Here is a 26,357-nt window from a genome sequence, read left to right on the forward strand (position 1 = left end):
TGTGCAATAGGGAGAGTTTTCAGATAAAATACAGAACACCCAGTTGAATGTATCAAATAATGAGATGAACAACAAATAAGTCCCAAATATTGCCTGGGACACACTTATACAAAAAAAGTTTTTGTTTTTATCTGAATTTCAAATTTAACTTAAAATTCTGGATTTCTATTTGTTGAATATGATAACCCTAGCAGTGAAAACAACTCATAAAATGACCCAGAAACTGAATCAATTTAGCAGAAAGAAAACTTAAGAATTAGAAGGAAAAGAGAGTCCCATGAAATGGGCCATCTTAGTACTTTCTGTAGCTTCAGGAGTTTCAAATGTCCAAAAGTACTAGATGGGATATTGGAGGTTTGGGGAGGAAGGGATGGACACAATCAAATCTAGCTTTTGGTTGTGAGGGCAGGAAATTTCACTTGAAGTTTGAATTATTTTTACATTAAAAAAAACTTTATAATAACATTCTTTCCTCTGAAAGCAGTATGTTGATTGAATTTCCTAAGTTTAATTAATTGATTCAGCTTTACTATCTCTCTCTTGTCTTAATCTCTTTTCATAAATACTTTGGGAGATACTTTCAGGTTTGTTTTTTTTCTATTTCTCAGAGGCACAAGTGCAATGTGCACATGACAAATCACCCTTGAAGACCACCTACCTACCTGATTTCCAAAAGATTCTAAATAGAACAATTTTAATAAAGATTGTTGATCATTGTGGTGACTGTTTTAGAATTTAATTATGATAGATTTTAATAACATGGCATTTTTAGAAAACATCCCATATATTTATCAATTGATATTTTCAAATATAAATAAATATATATGTATAAAACCATGCAGAAGTTATACACATTGAGTAAACATGACTTAATGATATTTGTGGGCAAACTCTTTCGTTTTTGAAACTATATGGTAGAATTATAATGGTATGTTATGTAAACAGAGATTTCAGGTTAAAAAGTGTTTATTGACATTGCTGAAGATGTAACAACAACACAAAGCAATAAGGAAACACAGAAATAATTTTACACAATTATAAGTGTATATTGATACAATGGTGAAATGACTAAAATGCTGGCACAAATTACTATGACATGCAGTATTATTTGCTAGTTAACTATTCATTGGATATATTCATTGATTATGTTTATCACTTAGTTTTACTGAAGATAGCTGAGAAAGGTGATCTAAATCTATAATTAAGCTTAGATTATTCATTTTTTATTTTCCAATGTCATAATGAATTTCTTATTTGTATAAAATTGTATCATATGAGTTAAGCATTTACATTTTTTCACAACTAAAATAAAAATACACAAAACGATAAAAACCAAAGTGACTATAATTATTAGTAACTGTCAAGTAGGCATTAACAAACTTGTTTTTACAGAGCAATAGAGGCTTTGGGTACACTAAGCTTGTCAAAAATGTTTAAAGGCAGTTTGCATTTATATTCTAGTGCACTGCTTCTAAAGGTCATTTTTCTAAAGAAAAAGACAAAAAGACAAAGAAGATCCATTTATTCGCATATTACCCTCTCATCAAAACCAGGACCGAATTGCCATAGGGGAATACGATATAGGTGACATTTTCTAAGGCAGTGATATCTATTTTACCTGGAACTTGAAAGTCTCAGACTTAAGAGGTAGAAGGAAAAATAATATCTAACATTTAATATTTTGCCTACTCTGTGCTTGTATCCTTCAGATTCTCCACAGGAAATAGATTTCACACTTAAACAGAGTATATTTGAAATATAGTTGAGGAAATATTGAGGGAAAAACTATTTACCAAATGTGGGCAGTTAAGGAACACCGGGAAGGCTGGCTGAAGCACATCAGGGCTAGCAAGAGATGTGAGCTGCTAAGACCCAGATCTGAAGAGGCAAGAAGATGAAGCAATTACTAGAATCTGGAAAGCATAACCGTAGTAGTAAGAAGGGGCTTTGAGGGAGCAGCTGCAGTGTTTAATAGGCTTTTCAGGAGTCAGAGGAATACATAACCCAATCTCCACTACCTCTTTCCATCACACCTTTTGCAGAAGTTTCCCACTGGTCACACCCAGCCCTGGGGCAAAGGAGCTCTTTGAAGCAGTCTATGTAGTTAACTTCCCAGGAAACAGAACAGGATGGGAGGGATGAGGAGAATTTAGAGACAAGCAAACAAAAATATCCAGCACCACCCACCTCTTTTGTTTTTCACTATCTGCTCTTGTTCTCTTTTCTTGATGAAAAATTTATGTACGCATACAATATGTTTCATGTTATCATATTTAATTACAGATGATAGCGCTATAGATATACTCCCACCTAAAATATAAAATTTTAGCCACGGCCATTGCTTTTTGTAAAATAGTTTTTTTTAAGTTTATTTATTTTGAGAGGGAGGGAGGGGTAGAGAGAGAAAGAGAGAGAGAATCTCAACGTCTGACAGTGCAGAGCCTTATGTGGGACTTGACACATGAACCATAAAATCGTGATCTGAGCCAAAATCAAGAATCAGAAGCCTTAACCGACTGAGCCACCCCAGCCACCACCACAGACATCTAGACACCCCAGGTATCCCAGCCATCACTATTTCTTAACAAAAGGAGGAGGGAAAAAAAACAATTAATATAAAATTTACCTTTAACTGTCATATTTCTGTAACTTCTATCTCCAACATGTGAGAGGTAAGGGAGCTGATTCATTTTCAGAAGTGTCAAATAAATGCTGTGCTGTCTAATTAAGTATAGGTTTACAACTATTGGAAATATATACAAACCTCACCCCACCCCCCCACCAAACCCCGGAGTCCCAAACCCTTAGACACTTCACTTCCTGGTTCTTCTTTGCCTCTAAGTTTTGTGGGAGTATTTTCATGAGCTTTGCAATGAGCATTCACCAAAGAACAAAGGGAGGAGGGACTGAAAGTCTCTGTATCACCTCAGTGGATGTACATTTTTTCCAATCAGACTACTTTTTACCTTCCAAGGGCAGAAACAATGTCCCGGTAAGGCTGTAACCTCTGCAGTACTCACCCAATATGGAATCAGGGGAGGGACTTGCACCCTAGTAGATAAATTGTCTGCTGTAACTGTGAGCGTGCCTGTCCGTCAGACACCCGTTCTTGTAAGAATGTTGATTAAAACCTCTCTTCACTCTGTTCTGCATCCCTCCTTTGATTGGATCGGTGAGCTTATTTCTCACAATTATCCACTTAAGGCCCCCCCTTACCCTCTGGAATTACCTAAAATGGATGAGATTCTCTACCAAATGGGGTGGCCCAAACCTTTTTTTCTGGGTTCAGAATTTTTTCTGTCTCTATCTTTATTAGACCACTACAGTGTTCCATTGACTGTTACTGAGTAAAGGGGCATGAAAAGGTACTAAAAGCCAGTGAATCTTCTGGTTCCAGACATTGTCTTCCTTATCCCATTGTGTAGCAGGCACCAATTTTCTCCTTGATAATGAAGATCAATCACTTCACCAGAAGAGTGGCCCTTTTTCTGCATGGCATGAGAAGCACAGAGAGCAATTTCAGTTTCTTATTTAAAGGAGTGTTACTGTGTTCCCTGGTACAAGCATTTCTTCCTTGGACATTAGGACATCTAAAGCCACTAAAATCAAAGTCACAGAGAAAAGAAGCAAAAATTTTTCCCGTGAGCCACTTTGTGTAATAGTGAGAACAGTCTCACCTCTAACCTCTTAGTTTCTACATCCCACGTATCTAGGTTTTTAGTGACGATAACATCATATAGTGGATTTTGCTTTCTGGCATATGCTACATGATGAATGAAGAATGCTATGACTTCCTTCCCAGCAATAACTGTAACTGAACTTTTAGCAACTTGTTTCACTATTCTAAAAGCTAGTTGTAATTGAATCCTAAGTATATGCTAAGTAAGTGAATTCCATGGATGCCAGCACATTGGTATGTGTAATGTCATAGAAAAGGATATCATGGATATGGATATCTGACAGTCCCTGGATAATGTCACTGACATAAGGTCTTACAAGCAGGAAGGCATGTTTGCATCCTAGAAATATATCTAGCCCTGTGTGGAGATAGATACGATGATAGGGGCCAATGTACTCAGCCTGCTACCAGTTGGCTGGCTTCTATCTTGGAAACTAATAGTGTATCAGGTGATCATAATTAACCTCTGGGGTCTGGCAATAGCCAACCAGATCAGCCTTGGTATAATCTTAAGCCATAGAATTCATGCATAGCCTTTGTGCTAACCTTCAGGAACTACCTGATATATGAATCTGTCAAGCAAGCAGAAAAATACCTGGGAAAGAATCAATGGCACCCATCTGAAAGATCATAGTCCTCATTCTTTTATTTAAAGCCTTCTCTGAAATGGATCTTTTCTGATGCTCAACTATAGTGAACCCAGTTATCTTTAACATTGATGCCTATACCCAGAAGTCCATTCAGTTACTTATTGCCCAGAATTATCACCATTCTGGGAAATTATATTCATTGCAAAGCTTTGATCCACCTTCCAACCCATTAGCCAGCATAGGTATTTTTCTCAGATGGTCTCTCTTTCCGCATGAAGGGGACACATCGATCCATGGCTCCAAGTTCTGCTCACTGGGAAGATTTTCCTTTATTGTAACTCTCAGGCTTTCCCTAAGCACAGCTATATTGCAGCAGCCAACCATTTCCAGGTAATGTCAACACGCCGTGCAGGTGTCTGTTTTTCCTGTGACACAGGTGATCATAGGGGACGCCTTGTGCAGTGTCAGTAGTGATACGAAGGTGAGGCAGTAAAGCAGAAGGATCAGCTACTGTGACTGTCTAAGGTGTCCGCTTGTGTAATGTACTTGCTCCTTCTGCTCTGGCTTTGTTATGTTCTTACACAGTTCATCTCCAATTTCCAGTAGATGTTGGAAATATATCCTCAATTTATGATTTCGTGAATTAGATAACACCCAAATCAACTTGGGCATTTTCTTTTACATGGCGCTTTATTATTAGGAGTTTGGATTCTAGAAACACTCCAGGAGCAGTTTTTCAAATGGCCTCTGAGGGTGGCAGGTGGGACATTTTATTTTATAAGGGAAATATGAAGATTACCTGAGTGAGGGGGCTTCTTGATGTTGAACCCTTGAAAACTTTTATTCCTGGGAAAAAAGAGCTTGGCCTTGTTTTAAACTTGAACCAGAGCCATAGTTTTTTCTTGAGGCCCACCAGAGTCTCCACGGCAAGTCCCTGGTTTTGTTTTTTGTTTTGTTGTTGTTGTTTTTCTACTCCAGGGAGTGGCAACTTTCTCTATAAAGGTACAGATATTTAGGCCTCATGGGATGGATATCCAATCTCTCCATCTTAGTTGTAGTACGAAAGCATCTGTAGACAATAAATAAAGGAAGAAGTATAACTAAATGCCAGTAAAAGTGGTTTTATCAACATGGAAATTTGGATTTCACGCAATTTTCGTGTCATAAAATTTTCTTCTTTTGGTATCTTCAACTATTTAATAATGGAAAAACTCTTCTTGATCCATAGGCCACACAAAAGCAGATGGGCCAGATTTGGCCAGCAGACTGCAGTTTGGCAACTCCGATCTACTTGGTTGTGAGGTAGGGCGGCTTCAACAGCAGGCTACACCTGCTGAATATGCTGCTCTTGACTCTCAAACTCACAGTTTTATAGGTTACCCTGTAAAAGTGTTGAATGAAGTCGCATACCAAAATGTGGTGTGAGTTGCCTTTAAAACTCAAAGACACCAGGAAGCATGGTGACTCTCTCTTGTTGGTAGATGATAGAACAACTTACCTCTCACTTAAGAAAGGATATTCTGCTATGACAAAGAACCATAGAATCTGAGCAGTTCTACCAATGTGGCAGGCCCCTAACATTTATAGAATTTATCTCCCATTCTCAGATATACATGAATCCTACTGAGCCATCTAGAATGTTTACTGCTCTCTGAACACCATATCTGTCTGGCATTGTATTCTCTATATAAGTGAGTAGCAGAGAGGATGTTCTGAGATATATCAAGAAGATCAAGGTCCCTCTAGACTATAGGAAACCAAAGAGCTGAAGAGCTGACGTAGGCTTGTGACAGCACAGTAAATGTATACTGCTGTCAGTGATTGCTGTCAGTGATTGCTTAGAGAAAAGAATTTCTTCAAATGCCATTTTATTAGCTGCACATCTGCTGATTTACTTTAGTGATGGTAATCTATCTGGAACTGCGGAAGTATGGCAGAATTTATTCATCTTCCTTTGTGTAATAGATTATATAAGCATCCAGGCATGATACAGTGGTTAAATAGGGTTAGGAACCCAGGTCTTTCCATGTGTGAATGGAATATTCCTGGGTGTTGGATATTTTTATATGGATAATTCACCACTAAGTCTGTATCTTATTTAGCAGGAAGAAGAAAGTGAAGGATATATCCATTCCTTGTAGTGGGATATGTTGGGAAATAAACACATTGCTTCTATTAATATCCCATTTTCCAAAACGTGGTCACCAGGGCAGAACTAGCAACAAGAAGGAAGGCTGGGTAACATATCTTTAGCTTGGCTTCCTATGTATCTAGTTTTTTGTTTTTATTTTTTTAACATGTATTCATTTTTGAGAGACAAAGAAAGACAGAGTGCAAGCAGGGGTGAGTCAGAGAGAGAGGGAGACACAGAATCCAAAGCAGGCTCCAGGCTCTGAGCTGTCAGTCCAGGGCCTGACTTGGGACTCAAACTCACGAACCGTGAGATCATGACCTGAGCCAAAGTCAGCCACTTAACTGACTGAGCGACCCAGGCACCCTAATTTATTTTTACATAGAAACATTTTTTAAAGAATTCCAAGTTCTTGTCCGTATAGTCAGGATTCATTCACAGATTAGACTAGGTTTTAACACAATAATTATATATCTTATTGGATAATAGAATATTAAAACTGGAGAAAATTTGATATGATTTAATCCTACATCTTTTGCATAAGAATAGAGTGAATCCCAGAGAAAAAGAAAAGTTATTTGACATAGCAGAACTATCTCCTGGTAGAACTGGGACTGTATCTCAGTACTCCAACTTCATAGTCTCTCCACTTGCTCCTGTTTCTCATCATGTTACACCCCTATTTTGTGTACAGATAAAAGGTGGGTGGTACATAGTCTGGCAGCTAGAGTCTAACCCACAGGAACCAATAATCTAATAAAAAAAAATGTATGCAATTAAGAATAAAGCAAAACATAATAAAATAAACAATTTTCATAAAATACAGAAACAAACAAAAAGTATTGTATTCCCATTTGTGAAGGATAGGATGTAAAATGCATGAGATATCTTTTGTATCAAGCACATCTTTGTAAGACTATATTAATTATAAGTTTAAAAATAAGAAACGAAAAACTACCTTTGTTCTCTAAAATATTTCAAAATATTTTACATTGGGCTACATAGTACAAGAAATGTAAGCACCAGATTTCAATAAGATAGAATTTGGGGTTCCTGGGTGGCTCAGTCTGTTGGGCGATCGACTTCAGCTCATGTCATGATCTCATGGTCTGTTGGTTTGAGCCCAGTGTCAGGCTCTGTGCTGACAATTCAGAACCTGGAGCCTGCTTCGGATTCTGTGTCTCCCTCTGTCTCTTCTCCTTCCCTACTTGTGCTCTCTCTGTCTATCAAAAATAAATAAACATTAAATTTAAAAAAAGACAGAATTTAATTTATAATAATGTATTGAAGACTCAATTAGCAACATGTCTTTATAGTCCTCCAAAAATGCTGATAGAGTATATTTACATGGTCAGCATCCACCATGGTCATGCACTATTCAAGGTACGAGTCTAAAATGGTGAATGCCACAGAATTTTATCTCCAAGGAACGAAATGGAGTTTAGAGACTTCCATGAGTCAATACACATTAAGTGGATATATTGTGACTGGCATATTGGAAATGCCATAGGAGTGTTGATATTTCAGTATTGTTTTTCAGTACTATTCAGTAGTATTGTTTTTCCTCATAATGAATATTCACATCTATACAATTTTGTTGGTTTTTGGCCACTGCTAATCATCAAGACATCCACAATGTTTCTTTGAGTAATGCTTATGTCCACATGTAAATTTTCTTATATGGATAAATATATTCATTCATTGGTCATTTTTTACTAACTTTTGTGTAATGGCAACTGTAAATATGTTATGGATTCTATGTACTTACAGCAGTCATATGGGATAGGGGGTTCATTATAAAATAATGAATTATAAAATGTTGTAAATACAGTGTATATCAGATTTACAGAGAAAGGTATGGCTAATTTTCTTTTGGGAATAAAATTTATCATATATTGTTCTGGAGTGTGGCACATGAACTGAAACTTAAAAGACCATCAGATTCTTGCCAGACACATAGGCCAGGAAAGGGAGGAGAGGGGTAGGGTGAGAGCAGAGCTTGTATATTCCACGGGATGAGGCAACACTGAGGAAAAGCACAGGGAAGCTTTAAATATTTATGGCATGGGATACTGTTCTGAACAGGGAATGCAAACCTGGTTCTTGAAATACCTTATATACCAAGGTAGGGAGTTTGATTGCTCCTTTAATCAAATAGAAACCACTTAATGGGGAGTAAAATGACAAGGCTTGTCCTTTAGAAAAATTCTATATCTGTATAAGGTAAAGGTTAGCGATTGGCAGAATTGAGAGCAAGGAAACTCATTACATGACATTATTGAAGCTTAAAAGATGAAAAGTCTATGAAGCAAGATAGTAGGCCCTGGAAAAGAAGATTTTCTTAAAGACACATATAGCGACCAAGTCTCAGATTGAATTTAAGACACATTTTCAGTTATTTGGGAAATAAAATATAAAGTGTAGGATATCTTATAGATAAATTTTGCTGCAAATTTGGATAAAAAGTAAATAAACAAATGCATATAGATGTATGTGTGTGTGTAGGTATAATTGCAACATCTTAAGGAGCCCTAATATATTTTATTTTCAACTATTGAGAGCATAGAATGTCTTTCAGTTTTGTCAAAATAATTTTTGGTATAATGTGCTGGCAATCTTTGATCTAAAACATATTTTATCTGATTTTCCTCTAGATTTTCATGATTCATGGCAAAGTCATTTCAGGTGTACAGTTATTGCCACTGATATTTAATTTAACATATTGTTAATGAATTTATTCTAAATGTTGAATAGTTGGATTTTGCCCATGGAATTGATAAGATATGACAAAGCAGGTCACAGTTGCCATCATTGTCATTGATCTTTAATGCTGACTTGAGGAATCTGTCCTTTTGGAGGAAAGAGAGATGTTCAGCTGAATGCTCATCTGATATTGGCATTTGTAAGAAGACCAGGTAACCACTTTGTCAATTACAGTCCACAGAAATACTTATTCTTCATAAATAATAGAAAATGTAGTTTCCAAATTCCCAAGAAATAGTCCCAGTATCCCCTCCTGTTCCTAGTTACTTTTTGATTTGACTGTATAGGAAATATATTGAAATATTTAATGAAAAATTACACTCTGAAATCTAATGTGGAAATTGGGGACCAAGTTTATGTGTAAGACTTTATTCAACAATCATTAAGGGGTGCCTGGGTGGCTGGTCAGGTAAGGCACTCAATCTCAGCTTAGGTCATGATCTTGGCTCAGGTCATGATCTCACAGTTGGTGAGCTCTCTGCAGAGCCTGCTTGAGATTGTCTCTCTCCCTCTCTCTTTGCCCCTCCCACGTTCACGCTGTCTCTCTTTCTCTCTCTCTTTCTCTGTGCCGCAAATTAAATAAATAGATTTTAAAGAAATTGAAATTGAATATTAAAATAGAAAAATGTCGTTTTCACCTGGGATATTCAAGGAAGACTTTATTGGATTAGATAAAATTTGAAATAGATTTTGGAGGAAGGAAGAAATTTTTCTAGGACACATCTCGTGTATAAATCATCCTAGAAGCTGAATCAATATGTAATAAACACAAGATTAAATCAGTTGGCAATATTTAATAAATTATAATTTTATTGTATTAGAGTGTTCAAAAGGGAAAATTTAGATAAAATTGGAAGAGCAGTGGAGATTAGATTATATAAGCTTTTGAATTGCAGACCTTAGAATTTTAATATTGTTTAGACAACAAGAAGTCTGAGTAGTTTTGTGAGCAAGGAGGCAACATGATTAAAGAGGCTTTTTAATATTATACTGGTGGTATTTATGCAGGATAAATTGATAGGGGAAGAAAACAGAGTTTGGCACATCTGTCCAGAGCATTTCAAATTTCCACATATGAAGAGATAGGGCCTAAACATAACACTTGTAAGAAATAAATGTTAAAAATAATTCAAAGCCGTCAAATGATATCATGATTAATGTTTACTGAAAATAAAATAAAGAGTAGGTGTTCAAGTATGGGTTTAAGGTGTTAAAACTGCCAGGCCATAGACTTTGTGCTTGTGAATAATGGTAGGAAATAAGATTATTTAAACATATTAGGACTGAGTTATTCACTAGAAATAAAAGTTAAAATGTCCTTAAGAATTGTATATTTAGAACTCAAATAAGTGGTACTGGAAATATTAAGATGAGAAAGTACTATGACATTTTTGTTGGGGAAAAAAAGGGTGTGATAAGCTGAAAAGAAAGAAATAATCAAGAAAAGAGGTACACTGTAACTGATCATTTTCCCATCCTCCAGGCTACTCAAGGAGTCTATATATTCATAATCAACAAAAGGCTTTTATTTTTGTTTTCAAATTCTTGTCTATCAACTCACATATAGTCATAATGCTCATAAGTCATGACCTCCAGAAGAAGGAAGAAAAAGACAATTATTCTTTTTTTAAATTTTATTTTTATGATTTTATTATTGAGACAGAGAGAGACAGAGCATGAGCGGGGGAGGGACAGAGAGAGAGAGAGACACAGAATCTGAAGCAGGCTCCAGGCTCCCAGATGTCAGCACGGAGCCCAATGCAGGGCTCAAACCCACAAACCGTGAGATCATGACCTGAGCTGAAGCCAGACGCTAAACCAACTGAGGCACCCAGGTGCCCCAAAAAAGACAAGTATTCTTAGCAGTTAATGAGGTAATGTGAAGTGAAGAAATAATCTGAAAAATAAGAAAATTAATTTGAAGTAAATAAATTAATATGCCAAAAGGCATAGTCATAAATGATTTATTTAGCAAAATATAGTGATGTCAAGGAAAAAATACTTCATTACAGTTGGTTTTCACATTCTAATACATTTTTGGTTGATTTATTTTAACAGAAGGTGCCTAAGTATGTTTATTTAGTGACAATTACTAAAAAATAATAAAATAACAAATCTTTTTTCATTCACCTTTAGAAGAAATGCAGACTCAATTTCGATAAATCTAATAAATAGATGATATGATGTCAACAAGAAAGGTAATAATAACAGAACCAGTCTTGTTAACAAAATACCAACTGATAAGACATTTGTGGAATGTGTTAGGTTTTTTTTTAACCCAAATTTAGCATCTTTAAACAATATCTATTTATTATTTCCAGAGTTCTGTAGGTCCAAAGTCCAAGCTCTCTTAACTAGTTTCTCTGCTAAGGCTCTCACAAGGCTGAAACCAATGCAGGTAAGCTCTTTTTTGGAAGTTCTGAGGAAGAATCCATTTTAAAGCTCATCCAAGGTGTCATCAAAATCCAGTTCCTTGTAGTTATAAGCCTGAAGTCCCTGTTTCTCTGTTGGCATCAACTGGTGGCATATATGAGCCCCCAGAGTCAACTTTCTAGTCCTTTCCATGTAGCCTTCTACATATTCAAGCTACCAATGGTATGCTTCGTGCAATTCCTCTGACTCGCTCTGCTAGAGAAAAGAAATTTTTAAAGGGCTCATATGGTCAAATTGCAACCACTTATAATCTTCTTTTTGATTAACTCAAAACTAACTGCTTAGTAACCTTAACTGCACTGACAATTCTCTTTGCCATACAATATAACATAATCACAGGCCCTAAAATTAGAGAGAGAAACCATGAGCAGAAGGCACATTTTGAAATTTTGCCTACCACGTGGAATATTTGTTTTACATTTATAAAAGACTTAAAACTTTCCAGATTTCTTGAATATAAGATTTTTATGCATTTTTATGACTTTACTAGGCATATTTGCCCTATTGGCTTTACAAACCCCATTATCTTAGGCGTTAAATCTTCTTCTGTTTCTTTTTTGCTTTGTTTGTTTGCTTGGTATCTCATGTCCTTGATGTTTTGCTATAACTCAGAGATTTATTGGATGTTTATTTCTGTTTTTGAAAATACCTGTGCAGCAGGTGAAAGTTATGGGGATGAAGGTAGTATCCGGTCTTCTGGGTGTTGACAGGCCCCCCTCAAGGTGGTTAGTACTCCCTTGGAGCACCACCTTCCAATTTAGTCCAAGCGTCTAACTCACTGCTTTAGTCTTTGGCCAAATGCCCTGGTCAGCTAAGCCTAAGAAAGGGAAAATTGTGTGGCTGCTCAAAAAAGTGGCTTTCTGTGGCTCCCGTAACTCTGCCTCGAGCCTTTGAGGGCTCCCAAACTTTCTCTACTTAAACACATTCTTCTCTTGCTTATGATTTTTCCCCCCAGAAGTGTTTCTCAATATATCCAACGTTACCAGCCTTCTAGCTTTCTGGAATTCTTCAACTGGTGTCCTTCCTTGTTTTGTTGAGATATGAGTTTATCCTGTCATTTCATAGGGTTTTAAAAGAGTAAGAGTATTATCATCTTGATCCTATTCTAGCGCTTTCACTTGGTAAAAAACAAGCAAACAAACAAAAACACCTTAATGTAGCAAGAGCTACAAAGATGTATAAGACATGATTCTTTGCTTTTGAAAGCAAAAAATATTAGGTAATTAATTCACTTGTTTGAGTCATACATTTAGTAAATACATACTCGATTTCAAGTTACCAGACATTGTGGTACTTAGAAAATGAAAATCAATGTGGGCACAGTCCCTGGTCAAACAGAGGTTACCAACTGAATCTGATATGCAAAAATAGACAAGTATTTATAATTAAGCAGGATAAGTATCATGATAGGAAGAGAGTAGCAAGCTACAGAAGTACACTGTAGATTACAATATCCTCGATGAGGTGGGGAGGGGATGGTTGCAAAAGAACTGCCCTCCTAATCTGAGATGTGAAAACAAATAAGAAAAGAGTTTGCCAGTCAGAGTGGCTAAAATGAGCAAATCAGAGAACTCTAGATGCTGGCGAGGATGTGGAGAAACGGGCACCCTCCTACACTGTTTGTGGGAATGGAAACTGGTACAGCTCCTCTGGAAAACAGTGTGGAGGTTCCTCAGGAAACTAACACTAGAACTCCCCTATGACCCAGCAATAGCACTGCTAGGAATTTACCCAAGGGATACAGAAATGCGGATGCATAGGAGCACATGTACCCCAATGTTCACAGCAGCACTCTCCACAATAGCTAAAACGTGGAAAGAGCCTAAGTGTCCATCAACAGACGAATGGATCAAGAAGATGTGGTTTACCTATACCATGGACTACTACATGGCAATGAGAAACAATGAAATCTGGCCATGTGTAGCAACATGGATGGACCTTGAGGGTGTTATGCTGAGCGAAATAAGTCAGGCAGAGAAGGACAAATATCATATGTTTGCACGTATAAGAGGATTAGGAGGAACTTAACTGAGGAACAAGGGGGAGAAGAAGGGGGGAAATGGTGGGGGAAAGGGAGAGAGGTAAACCATGAGAGACTCTTGAATGCTGACAAAAACTGAGGACTGATGGATGTGGTGGGGAGGGGGGTATGGGCATGGAGGAGGGCACTTGTGGGGATGAGCACTGGGTGTTATGTGGAAAACTATTTGTAAAAAAAAATAATAATAAATAAACACACGCACACACACACACAAAGAACAGAAAAGAGTTTGTCTGGTAAGGCTAATATTCTAGGGAGAGATGTTTTCTCTGAGTTGAAGAGCCATCCTTGTAGTTATATAAGTTTCTGTGACTCCCGCCTTACCATTTCCAAAGTAAACCTTGCAGTCTTCCAGCAGATTTTCAATTAACCCTCGGATGGGAACTATATTCCCATTCAATTAGGTCCATGCCAAAGAAGATACTGACATGCATGATATTGACTTCTCCTTAGTAATAGTGGTTCCAAAAGTGAACCCATACATTCTTTTAATAAATTATTAAGTACATGAGAACAATTATATGCTAAGTTTTGTGGAATTCTATGAATATGTGCTTATAAAAACATAAGAAAAAATACAAACAAAAAAGAAATGTTACCCCTAAAAATTTAGTCAGACAATAAATTATAATGCCTTAATTAATTCTTTTGCTTCACCTTCAGTTTTTAAAGAAAATAAAATTTCCGAAGATATTATAGAATTCACTGAGAGGATCACAGTAGTTCCCAAAGGAATCAAATTACATCCTAACTCTATGGCTGAAAAATAAAATCACAATTCTTTAGTAATCCAAGAAAGGAAATACCTTTATAGAAGAATTTCATCAAGTAAAGGTTTTCTTTCCTTATTGAATCTGAGCTGTATTTAATCAAGGCCTGCGCAGACTGCCAAGTTCCTTTTTTTATGTTTAACAAGGAAAAAGGCCTCCAAAAATAGACTTCTGTTTCTTAGTACACTCTCAGTCACTGACGTTTCAAAACTCAACTAAGATTGTACTCTAACGGATTTATTCAAGTGGAGGGCAGAATGAATATTCCATACAACTAAAAAAGATAACATTAATTTAACAAAAATGATCAGCTTACGCTCTCTGTATATTAAAACGGAAGAAAATAATAGGTCCTTTTAAATAGATTTATTGATATATAATTGATATACAAAGAACTGCACATATTTAATGTGTATAATTTGATGAGTTTGGACATATGCAAATACGTGTGATACCATCACCACAATTGAGGTCATAGATATTTCCTGGAGAGCTTTCTTTCCTTTGTTTTAAAGTTTTTAATTTAATTTAATTTATTTTTGAGAGAGAGAGAGAATGCAGAAGGTGCATAGAGAGAGGGAGACAGAATCTAAAGCAGGCTCCACGCTATCAACACAGAGCTCAATGCAAGGTTTGAACTCATGAGCCATGAGATCATGACCTGAGGCAAAGTTGGACAGTTAACTGACTGAGCTACCCAGGCACCCCCAGCAGAGCTTTCTTTCTTGTGTCTCTTTGGCTGTGTGTGTGTGTGTCGGGCAGGGGTCTGCCCTCTAAACACATTTTGAAATGAAACAGATCTGTTTTTTCATCTTTGTAGAAATAGAAGATCGCTCTAGATGATCCAATATCCTTATAACAGTGCAACCAACAGTTGGACTATCTCTTGATTACCTTTCATTGCCAAGTTAAACTGTTTCCCAGCATCCCACTAAGAGTATACTGGATTGCAACCGTTAGAACGCACCTAAATGAACATATGTCTGAATGAGCTCTGTAACAAAGACAGATCAGATATTGAGACTCACACAACAAATGAACTGCAGGTTTAACTGCCTGAAGCAATAGTACATATGACCTATTTGATGGCAGTTATATTTATGGAACCAATTCAAACATGAAATTATCCAAAGTATCTTTTTGAATGAAGAAATCACAAGAATAAATTAACATGTCCTCGGGATTTGGTTTAACCTTGCAAAAATGTACTGACTGTTCACAGATCATTTTTTCATATGAGAAATATATATGGTTAAGTAGGAATCAAATTTAAAATGCAATAACAATGTCATGGTTCTTCCCAAAAAGAATATAGTCACAAATAACACTACAAATAGCAAACCATCACCAAGAGAGAAACATTTGAACCACATAATGCTTTGGCAGATTTCATTTCATTGTAATTCATCTATCTTAAACCATTAATTGTAAGATGGACCATTATTTTGCCATTTATACCATCATTAAGGAAAAAAACTCTACCAATTAAATAATGGCTCAGTGTTTTAACAGTAGTCTTAGTTGACACACAAAACAGGCACATTAACTTTTCATCTATTCAGGGCATTTGGCGATGGGACCTGCCCTCACTGAGCTGCACTGATGTGAGCAATATTCCACTACCAATCTCAACAATGAAAGTTAAACAGCTTCCTGAGAGCATCTTTCTAAGATCCTATAAACATTGGGTTGTTGATGGCAAGAAAATGAGGAACTATAGCCATTTCTCTAATGGTAAATGTTCTGCGAGTATCAACTTTACTCCCCATTGATCACTTTTCATGCCTTCCTGAATACATAGTAACTTTTCATTTACTGCCAAATCATGGAGTAATTCTTTAAAGATATTTTACTTTATTTTTTAAATTTTTTTAATGTTTATTCATTTTTGAGAGAGAGAGAGAGCAGGAGAGGGACAGAAAGAGACAGAGACCGAGAATCTGAAGCAGGCTCCACGCTATCAGTGCAAAGCCTGACACCAGGGCTCAAACCCATAAATTGTGAGATCATGTCCTGAGCTGAAGTCACTCAAATGACTGAGCCACTCAGGCGCCCCTCTTTAAAGGTATTTTAAATGGTAATTAATCTTAACATGTATTGTAACAACATTGCACATAATTTTCTGTAAGAGCAGAATATGCAGCAATGACTAAACCTGTCCATGTACCAGTAATGAAAACATCATAACTGCTACCTGGTCAAAAGTGATTCTAAGCAATTATAATTCAGATGTCAACTTCATATCCACACACACGCACATCCACACACACATACAGACACACATCCACCTACGAAAAAAACTATTATGAACAAAATGTGTCCTGAGTTTCTTAATTTTGGTTTGTCTGAAGTTCTTTATTATAAATTTTCATTCTCACTCCTAGAATTTGTTATTTGGTTACAAAACCTTTATCTAAAACCCTGTTTTTCATTAGACAAGCATTGAGACAGAGCTGAGGAAGAAAACATTTTAAACACTTCCTAGACGCTGAAAGCTATTGGATATAAGGGGTTTTTTGTTGTTGTTATTGTGTTTTTGTTTTTGTTTTTCTCATTTTGGGGGGTTTTGGATTTGGCAACCAGGGACTGGATGGCTTAAACAAAAGAAATGTATTCTCTCACAATTCTGGAGGCTATAAGTCCCAAATCACAGCTTAACTGAGTTGGTTTCTGATGAAGATTCTCTTCTGGTTTGTAGGTGATGCCTTCTCTTTAAGTGATGTCCTCATTTTCCCTTTCATTGGTACATGTGCAGGGGAATAGAGAGAGAGAGACAGAAAGAGACAGAGAGAGCCTCTTCTTATCAGGATACCAATCCTATCCAATCCTATCAGATCACGGCCTCAACCTCATGACTTGTTTAACCTTACTTAGCAACTTCCTCAGGATCCTCATCTCCAAATACAGCCACAATAAGGGTTAGAGCTTCGACGTATGAATTTGAGAGGAGGAACACAAAATTCAATTCATTACACCACTAACAGTTTAAAATGTCTACTTCCCATGTAACTGTAATGTTACTTAATCACAACAAATATTGATATACTTCTAATGTTTAATAGGATAACTTTCTCCCAAAGCCAAATATTTATCTCAGCCACTTCTGCTTAGGGAAAGTAGAGCTTGTGAAGTTCAAGATCAAGTTGAAAGACTTTACTGTAAGACCCCACATGTTTGATAAAGGGACACAAACTGACATTTGCTTCTTTTAGACTTGCACGTGGCTAAGACCATCTAAGACCTGTGTTTTGTTAAAGTAAGAGCAAGACAGGGGCTTGGTTCTGAAAAAATTATGGCAAAAAGAAGAGAAGAATGCTCTCTTCCTCTAAGCGGTTCACTCCATGGAGAGAAAGGAAAGAGAAAATAACTGACTCACACATGCTAATTTCTCCTTCCAGCTTCATAAATCAGATAAAGGGATGAAAATACCAGAAGTCATACTATAGTGGAGATGCTTCCACATGAGAAGAAACATTAAGAGGGGGAAAAAAATGCATTCTTTCCAATAGACTGACCTCAAACAAAATGCTAAACATTTTATCTATAATGTTTTGCTGTCAATAATTAAGACAGAAACAAATTGCAATAGCAATATTACCAGATGAAGTAATATCACAGAGAATAACTGAACTAACATAAAATCTCTATATCACTCTGTTGGTTGATGTACCTATAAAATACCTATAAAATGTTCCTGTTGCAGAGGGCACATAATGTTTTGTTTTGTTTCGTTTTGTTTTGTATCCAACCTCTAGATTTTGTAATAGAACTCTTAATTTTCCTTTGGGAAAATGTCCTTCCCTCATGGCCTGACGTCTTGGAGACTGTCAGTTAAAGTGACCAAAATGTGCTCGTATAAATATGTAAATCAAATACCAAAGAGGCTCTTTTTAAGGGCTTTTGAATCTTGAGCAGTGTTCCACAAGTGGAAAGCAGCTATGAAGGGACTGCTACCCAGATTCATCACCTGTTCTAATTCTGGTGTGGTTTTTTTTTAATGTTTATTTATCTTTGTGAGAGAGAGAGGTGACAGAGGACCTGATGCGGGCTCTGTGTTCACAGCAAACAGCCCAGTGCAGGGCTCAAACTCATGAACTGTGAGATCTGAACTGAGCTGAAGCTGGACTCTTAACTGTGTGTGATTGTGTCCCCCAAGTGCCCCTAGTTCTGACGTTTTTCAAAGATAGGTTGTTTAGCTTTTGCTTTGGTTCTTTAATTATTCTGCAAATTTTAATTAATTTTTCAATTATTCCTTGCTTAAATACCTCTAGTGCTAGAAACCAATTATCTCATCTAATATTTATCTTTATAGGTTAAAGACACCCTCTCTCTTTTTGAACTGAAACTTGGACCCCATAGCTTCCTCCTTTAGTTTGACTTCTATCTTTTTAGGGATGGAAGAAGAGATCCAGATTTTCTTCATTGTTGCCATTTATTTAAATTATTAGAAACATGATCTTTTCTGTATTAGTTCCATATATGTCCCTAGAACACCTTATTATAGGAAATAATTTGTATCTTACCATCTTTTTGTAATATTTACTAATCTTACTGCTCTGAAAGTGAAGTGTGCAGAATTGACTATAATGGTTTATATAAAGTGCTCAATTGAATACATACAAAAATGAGACTAATACCAATTCCTTGTCTCAGGTCTCTCCTTCAGTGGGATTGTGCCCCAGAGTACAAGCTAAATTATGTTAGATGTTGGCTTTGAATATAATAATGCATTATTATTTCATAGCTACTTTATGTATAATTATTTTATAATATTTCAAAGATGTTATCAAGTGAAATGACTTGATATCTTCACGTGTGCAGTTATTTTTTATTCCTAGGTGACATAATTTTACCTATTCATTTGTACAGAAAATAATTTTAAGTTGGAATTTAACCAAAATATGAAATAAAAGAGCAAACTAGGTGAATGGGAAAATAGTGGTAATGAAGTGAGAATAGGAACAAATGAGGAGAGGCAGAGATGGTAATTAAGAAGTTTAATATAATAGACTCTATAAATATGTACTTGCTATTTCTTCTCTCATCATCCTTAAAAGGCTAAAATTATGTAAAGTAATAATTCTGACAATCTGTCATTAGATTTTTAATATATATGAATGTACTATGTATAACAATATTGGCATGGGTACAGAGTTAGTATAAATCTGAAGTAGATTCTGATGTTAAGTTGTATATGGTAAGCCATAGAACAACCACAAAGAAGATAACACAAAAAACATATAAAAATCATTAAATAATTAAAATTTTACAGTAGAAGATATTCATGAAATGCAAAAGAAAATAGTAGAGGAAATGGGGTGCCTAGGTGGCTCAGTCAGTTAAGCTTCCTACTCTTGATTTTAGTTCAGGTCATGATCTCATGTTGATCATGGAGCCTGCTTAAGATTCTCTCTCTCCCTCTCCCTCTGCACCTCCCCTGTTATCTCTCTCTCTCTCTCTCTCCCCCCCCACCTCTGTCTCTCAGGAAAAGAAAAGAAAAAAGTAAAGGAGAAACAGAATAAAAAAAAAAACTAATGAGATATAGAAAACTAGAAGTAAAATGGTGTGCAGTTTGGCAAAAAAAGAAAAAAAAGAAATAAAGGTTTCCAGATTGGAATGGAAGAACTAAAAATATTTCTATTTGCAGATGATATAATCTTACATACAAAAGATGCTGAGGAATACACACACACACACACACACACACACACACACACACACACCACTCTTAAAATTAATAAGTCAGTTCAGTAAAGTCATTAGTAAAATATAAATACATAAAATTCCTGTTTTTATACACTAGCAATGAACAATTCAGGAACAAAATCAGGAAAATAATTCCATTTAGAGCATCATCAAAAAATTAATTAGCAATAAATTTAACAAAAGATATGCAAACTCATATTCTAAAATTACCTCTGTAAAAATGAGCCTAGGTATGGTTCTCTTCGGATTTATACTGCATAAGATTTGCTGACATTCTATCTATCTATACATTAACTTTTTCATCAAATTTATGAAATTTACAGGGAAGACATATTCAAATATTTTTCTTTCCCTTTCTTTCTTTATGAGACTTACATTACATGCACTTTACTATGTTTAATGTTGCTCTGTTCATTTTTCTTCAGTTAGATAACAACTGTTGATCAAATCAAAGTCACTGATTTACTCCCCCGCTGTCTTATATCTGCTGTTCAGCAATTCTAATGGATTTTTTTTTGGCTACTTCAATTTAAACTCTACAATTTCTATGTTTTCTTAAGTATTTTTCTTTATTGTTAAATAATTCAAAAATACTTTAAATCAACAGAAAAACTACAGTGGTGCTCAAAAATATTTGTCTAACACAAAAGAACACAGTACAGAAGGAGCTGATAGAAAAAAGAAAAAATGAACATAAAAATCGAATGTGTTTTTGTAATCTGTAAAATTGCCAAAATAATAAACAATTCAAAGTATATAATTCAAAAATATAGTTTAAAACATCTATGGAGGAATTAGCACAGCACATTTATTTAACACCAAATGAGGCAGTAATGAAAAAACAGAGAGCTAAAAAACAGGAGATCTATACAAAATTAATACTAGAATGGCAGATGTAAACCCAACCATATCAATAATTACATTAAATGTGAGTGGACTAGTCATTTTAATCAAAAAGCAGAGATTATTAGATTAGATAAAAAGCATAACTTTCCTATATGCCATCTACAAATATACATGTTATATTCAAACACCGAATAGGTTGAAATGATAGAAAAAATATATATATTCTACATATAGAATCTATAAAATAACTGAAGCGACTATCACAGAAAATAGACTTGAGTTTCTTGAGAGAAATACTCCTAGAGAAAAAAAGAGGGACATGTCATAAAGATAAGAGTGTCAATATATCAAGAAAACATGACAATTATAAATATATATGCACCTGAAAATCTCATAAAATAAGAATTATAAATGTCTTCACACCTATATACTCCTCCTCTAGGGAGGAAATGAGATGGATTCTGCAATCTCTCTACCTATATGGCTTTGTGCTGTGAGCTCTTTACAGTGAAGGAGAATATTTTCCTTTGCTAATGTCTGACAAGTGTGATTTCCCATACAATTTGCTAAGCAAAAAGGATACAGAAGTAACTGAGGGTTGAAACTGTGTCCCAAAGTCGTAAGCATAAACGGAGAAACCATTTCCTTTTACTTGACTTGGAAATGATCCGTCCACATGGGGATCTTTTTGTATAATTTATGTGGAATTTTTAGCCAAGGGCTAAGACATGTAAAGTTTTTTGGTTCATGCATGGTCTTATCTTTCATTTTCCGGTACTAGGAGGATTCACTCTGCTTAAGCTGAGTCTAACTGTTCCAGGACAATTGTATATCTTGGCTTTTCATAATATATGGCACTGATTTTTTAAAGAGTTTATCCTTTTGTTCTCACGAAAATACCCAGCTTTTGAGATTTATAAGCTACATCATTTTGAGATCTGCCTGCCTTAATGAAGGAGTGTGTTTAGCTGATCTTCAACATCACGTGTTTTTGTGAAAACTAATGTTATTATGTCATTTTTCTAGCTAATTTTGGCAACTACAATTTTTAAAAAATGAAACTTACAGGGGGTGAGGTCTGATACAGAGTATAACATATTGTCAGAAGTCTGTTTTGAGACCCAGGAAAGTAATCTTGTGTTGTTTGTTCTATTCTCTTGATATGGAGCTAATTTTCTCAGTAATAGCTGCAATGGAAATAACAAATACAAAAGCTTCATTTCCCCATCCTTCAAAAAGTCTTTTAGCCTACTTTGAAATCCCCAAAGAATATCTAGAAAATATCTATCAACTGAAAAATGTCAAGGCTAATGCTCTGCTTCAAAATTAAAGCACAGAGAAAAGACCCGCAATACAGCTAACTTTCGTTTCTCTGGAGCATTCCTGTTTGTGTTAACTCACCAGGGCTCGTTCTACTGTTGAGGGTACTAACACAGTTAGCTCCCACTTCCACACACAGTGTATCCTTACTTGTAAGTAATGGAGGAAGAATATAGGAACTGGGTGCATGGAGTGGACACATACTCAGACCTCTGTTCCTTAAAATAAATTAAGAACTTTGAAAGTTGCATTGATAATTCAAACCAAGAACTATGGCTTATCTATGCACCTGAAGAGGTCACATGTTGAATACAATCTTACGGCTGTGAAGCATACATTCAAAGTAAGTGTCCCAGCATCCCCGGAAAGCTGATTATAAAACGCCAGATTTCAAAGCTAAGTAAAATAGTGACCATCTGAATTCTCTAAGCTTAATAAAACCTAACTTTATTTCTATTTCTAAGGCATTCCTCCTTAGAGTTCCCTAGTCATCTCTTTGGTGTTTCTGGTCATGGATGCTATCCATTCAAATTCTCAAAGTAGTCATGAGGGAGGAGCCAAAGGGAAGCATTTAAGAATTCTACCTTCCACAGCAGACTGTAAGTGGTAATGGTCCCCCACCTCTTGCTTATCTTAGCTGGTATACGTACAGTGTTGGTGCTCTGCTCAGAGAGCTTTGGATGTCTTTTTTCCCTTGTATATGGGGTATGGATAGGAGCAGGAGCAGGGCGATGGTCACATTTTGTCCTTTTATTTCCAAAACTCAGCATGTGCAATTCTTTTCTAGAGAACTGCCCTTAGGTTATGATAAACTCCTTTGCCTGTGTTGTACAAAGATCAGGAACCACCTGGGAATTTATATCTTCCTCACCTGAGATCAGAACAATGAGGCATAACTTACATTTCAGAAACTGCATGTAAGATCAGGCTGAAGCCACCCTTTGCGTGACTTTGCCTGCGATGGGACCTCATTTAGAGTTTCCATTTCATATCCTTCCCTGTCCTGCTTTACCTACTACCTGTCAGCATTTTCTGAATAAATGTCCCACTTGTCAATCCTCGTCTCAGGATCCGCTTTGGGGAATCTCAACCCGTGACACAAACTAGCACTTTGAAATTGAGCAAAAGAGCAAAGATGTTTTGGTGGAGGGTAGAGTAGGGGAAGAAAGGGCTAATGCTTCAGCTAGCTAAGGACAAGGAAAGTGCGAGGTCTTTTTCTATTGTGTATCTTACTCTTTGCCACATTCTTCTCCTGTGCTGTTTTTGTCCTTCAACACACTGTGCCTCTAAACTCCCCATAGAGTTCCCTTGTGGCAACACCATCCTTCCCCACCCCCCCACCCCCATCCCCACCCCCGGTCTCTTTTCATTAGGACTTAATTTGTTCACTCTTCTGGCCAGAGCTTTAGACACTCTCCCCTACTCTGATAAAGTAACTCTAGGAAAAGCCTATTCATAATTGTTATGTATTACTCATCTCATATATGTATAGGTACACAAAAATATCTATAACATATATTTAAAAAACTATTAAGATAAATAAAAATGACTCAGTGCTTACCCTAAAGAAAGGTAAGACATTTTTAGTATACCAAGATAAGTTCACAAAGAAGAACCTTTCAAATATTGTAAAAAATGTATGAACAAAGTGCTACTGAATGTTCAAAGATAGAGAGAAAAGGAACATTCAGTGTTAAGTTAGATAATATGAAGTACTGACTCCCACTTTCCATACATAAGTAAATGAACATACATAATGTAAGCACTTGTCTGAGGCACACATCAGGTACATACCAAAGCCAAGAATTATGGCAATACTTTTTGTGCCCAAAGGCAATGCTCTTTCCTCGACATTACTTTAACGAAGAGCAGCAAAGAATGCTTGAAATTTAGGAAGTTGGGTAGTGGATATTTATATCAGGCATTGAGCTACCTACCTTATCTATATTATTCATTTTGCACCAACCCTATAAGTATTATTTAATCCATTTAAAGATTTTTTTAAAAAAAAGAGGTGACTGGGTGGCTCAGTTCATTACATAAATAAAGATTTAAAAAGAAATTCAAATGAAGTAATACTTGCTAACACTCACACAAGTATTAAGTGACAGAGATAGCTTTTTTTATTTTTTAAAATATTTATTTATTTTGGAGAGACAGGGCACAAGTGGGGCTGGGGCAAAGAGAGGGAGACACAGAATTTGAAGCAGGCTCCAGACTCTGAGCTGTCAGCACAGAGCCCAACCTGAGGCTCAAACCCAGGAACCGTGAGATCACAACGTGAGCCAAAATTGGACAAAGATAGTTTTACTTCTAGGTCTTTCATCCCAAAACCTGATATTTTATCCAAGTTTGGAAGGTTATATAGAGATTGAAAGGAGAGTCTGCCAGACTTAGTGGAGAGTAGGGGCAAAAAAAATGAGAGCAGTCATACTCTGGTTGTATATATAGAGAGGGGATGTTACAGGTCGCCTAGGGTATCTCATAAATGAAGAGCAGGAGAATGGCACAGATGGGTAGAATGCTCTACAAGGGTTTAAAGAGATTGGACTTCAATTGATGAGCAACAGAAGGTCACTGAAGGTGTTAAAAAAAGAGACAACAGAACCAAAATGGAGTCACTGGGTAAGGCCCACATCACCAAACCAAGACTTAATACTTAAGCTAATGGCAATTTCAACTTCTCCCAGGAATGTATTCTTAACCAGTCAGTCTGGAATTTCCTGGTCAACATGAGCAAGGAAATCTGCCTGATAGACTCCTACTGTCCCCAAAAGGAAAGTGACCTTGCCTAAATCAATCCACTCTTTGAAGGAAATCTTGAATTATGAACATTTCTAACTCAATAATGTAAATTCAGGAGCATTGACCAATGAGATGTTTCAGTTTGTTTATAAACAGTTAAGAACACAATCAAGTATCTTAAGGGTGTTGCCTAATTGAGGATCTTGCGTGGCTTACGATGGTTAAGCATCTGACACTTGATTTTCCCTCAGATTAGCATCTCTCAGTTCATGGGTTCAAGCCCTGTGTCAGGCTCCACACTAGGGATGGTGCGGAGCCTGCTTGGGTCTCTCTCTCTCTGTCTCTCTGTCTCTCTGTCTCTCTCACTCTCTCTCTCTCTCTCCCCTTTGTCTCTGTTCCTCACTTGCTCACCCTGTCTCTCTCTCTCAAAATAAATAAATAAACTTTTCTTTTTTTAAAGAGGCACTGCCTAATTACACACCAGCCATCTAGGCTTTCAAGGCCCAAGGAAAATGATCACCACAGACAGAGGTTGTTAGAGATGTTCCTTTTTAGGCATAAACCACCCCTATTAAGGTGGCGTAGTTCATGGATTTGCTTGCAGGGATTGTAGCATTAATTTATTCAAGCCATGGGTCAGTTAGCTTTTAGCACACTCTAGTAGTAAATCTTCTAAACTGAAATAAAACGCTCTAAATTCCTTGCATGGATGTGTGCTGCAGGCTCTCTGTGACTGGAGACAGATATAAATTAGATAATCATAAGAACGTGAAGGTGTAAATGTACTATGATTTACATAGGTATTTGTGTCTAATTGGGTGACTGCAAAAAGAAAGGTGAAGAGAAGGTACGAGGTTTTCTGGCCATAAAATTTGGCCTCACCTGAAACAGTCCATTCTTTGCTAGAATAACTTGTTTGCCCCAGCTTCTTCTGCCCAAAAGTGCTCTATTTTTCATAGTTTTTCTTTTATTTGCTAGATAGTATGCTGTCCAATCATGAATCATTAAATAAAGCCAATTAGATCTTTAAATTTACTCAGTTGATTTTTTTAAAAGAAAGATTTCTAACCAAGAACAAAACATGATCAGAGATGAGTTTTAATATACTAACTTCTTATAGTTTTCTGGTAAGAGATGTATACATATACTCATACTAATCACAGAAATAAGTAATATTTACTATTTTAGTCAAGGTGTGTTTTTAACGGGGTAGATTGAAGGATCAAGTTCATTTCCTATCGCATCCTTTAAATCATACTATATAGAATATTGCTTATTTTATCTTTACCCAGGACAGGCTGTTCTTAACCCTCAGATGCAACTTTTTTTCCTG

At 36.2% G+C, this 26,357-nt stretch overlaps 1 pseudogene; it reads left to right on the forward strand.

The window, feature by feature from the left end:
- The first annotated feature begins 4,056 nt into the window (after positions 1–4,056).
- Positions 4,057–26,357, forward strand: part of LOC120223992 — a 60,220-nt pseudogene continuing 37,919 nt past the window's right edge.

Source organism: Hyaena hyaena, unplaced genomic scaffold (assembly GCF_003009895.1).
Source record: "Hyaena hyaena isolate Hyena2069 unplaced genomic scaffold, ASM300989v1 scaffold_1085, whole genome shotgun sequence".
In the NCBI taxonomy this organism is placed as follows: domain Eukaryota; kingdom Metazoa; phylum Chordata; class Mammalia; order Carnivora; family Hyaenidae; genus Hyaena; species Hyaena hyaena.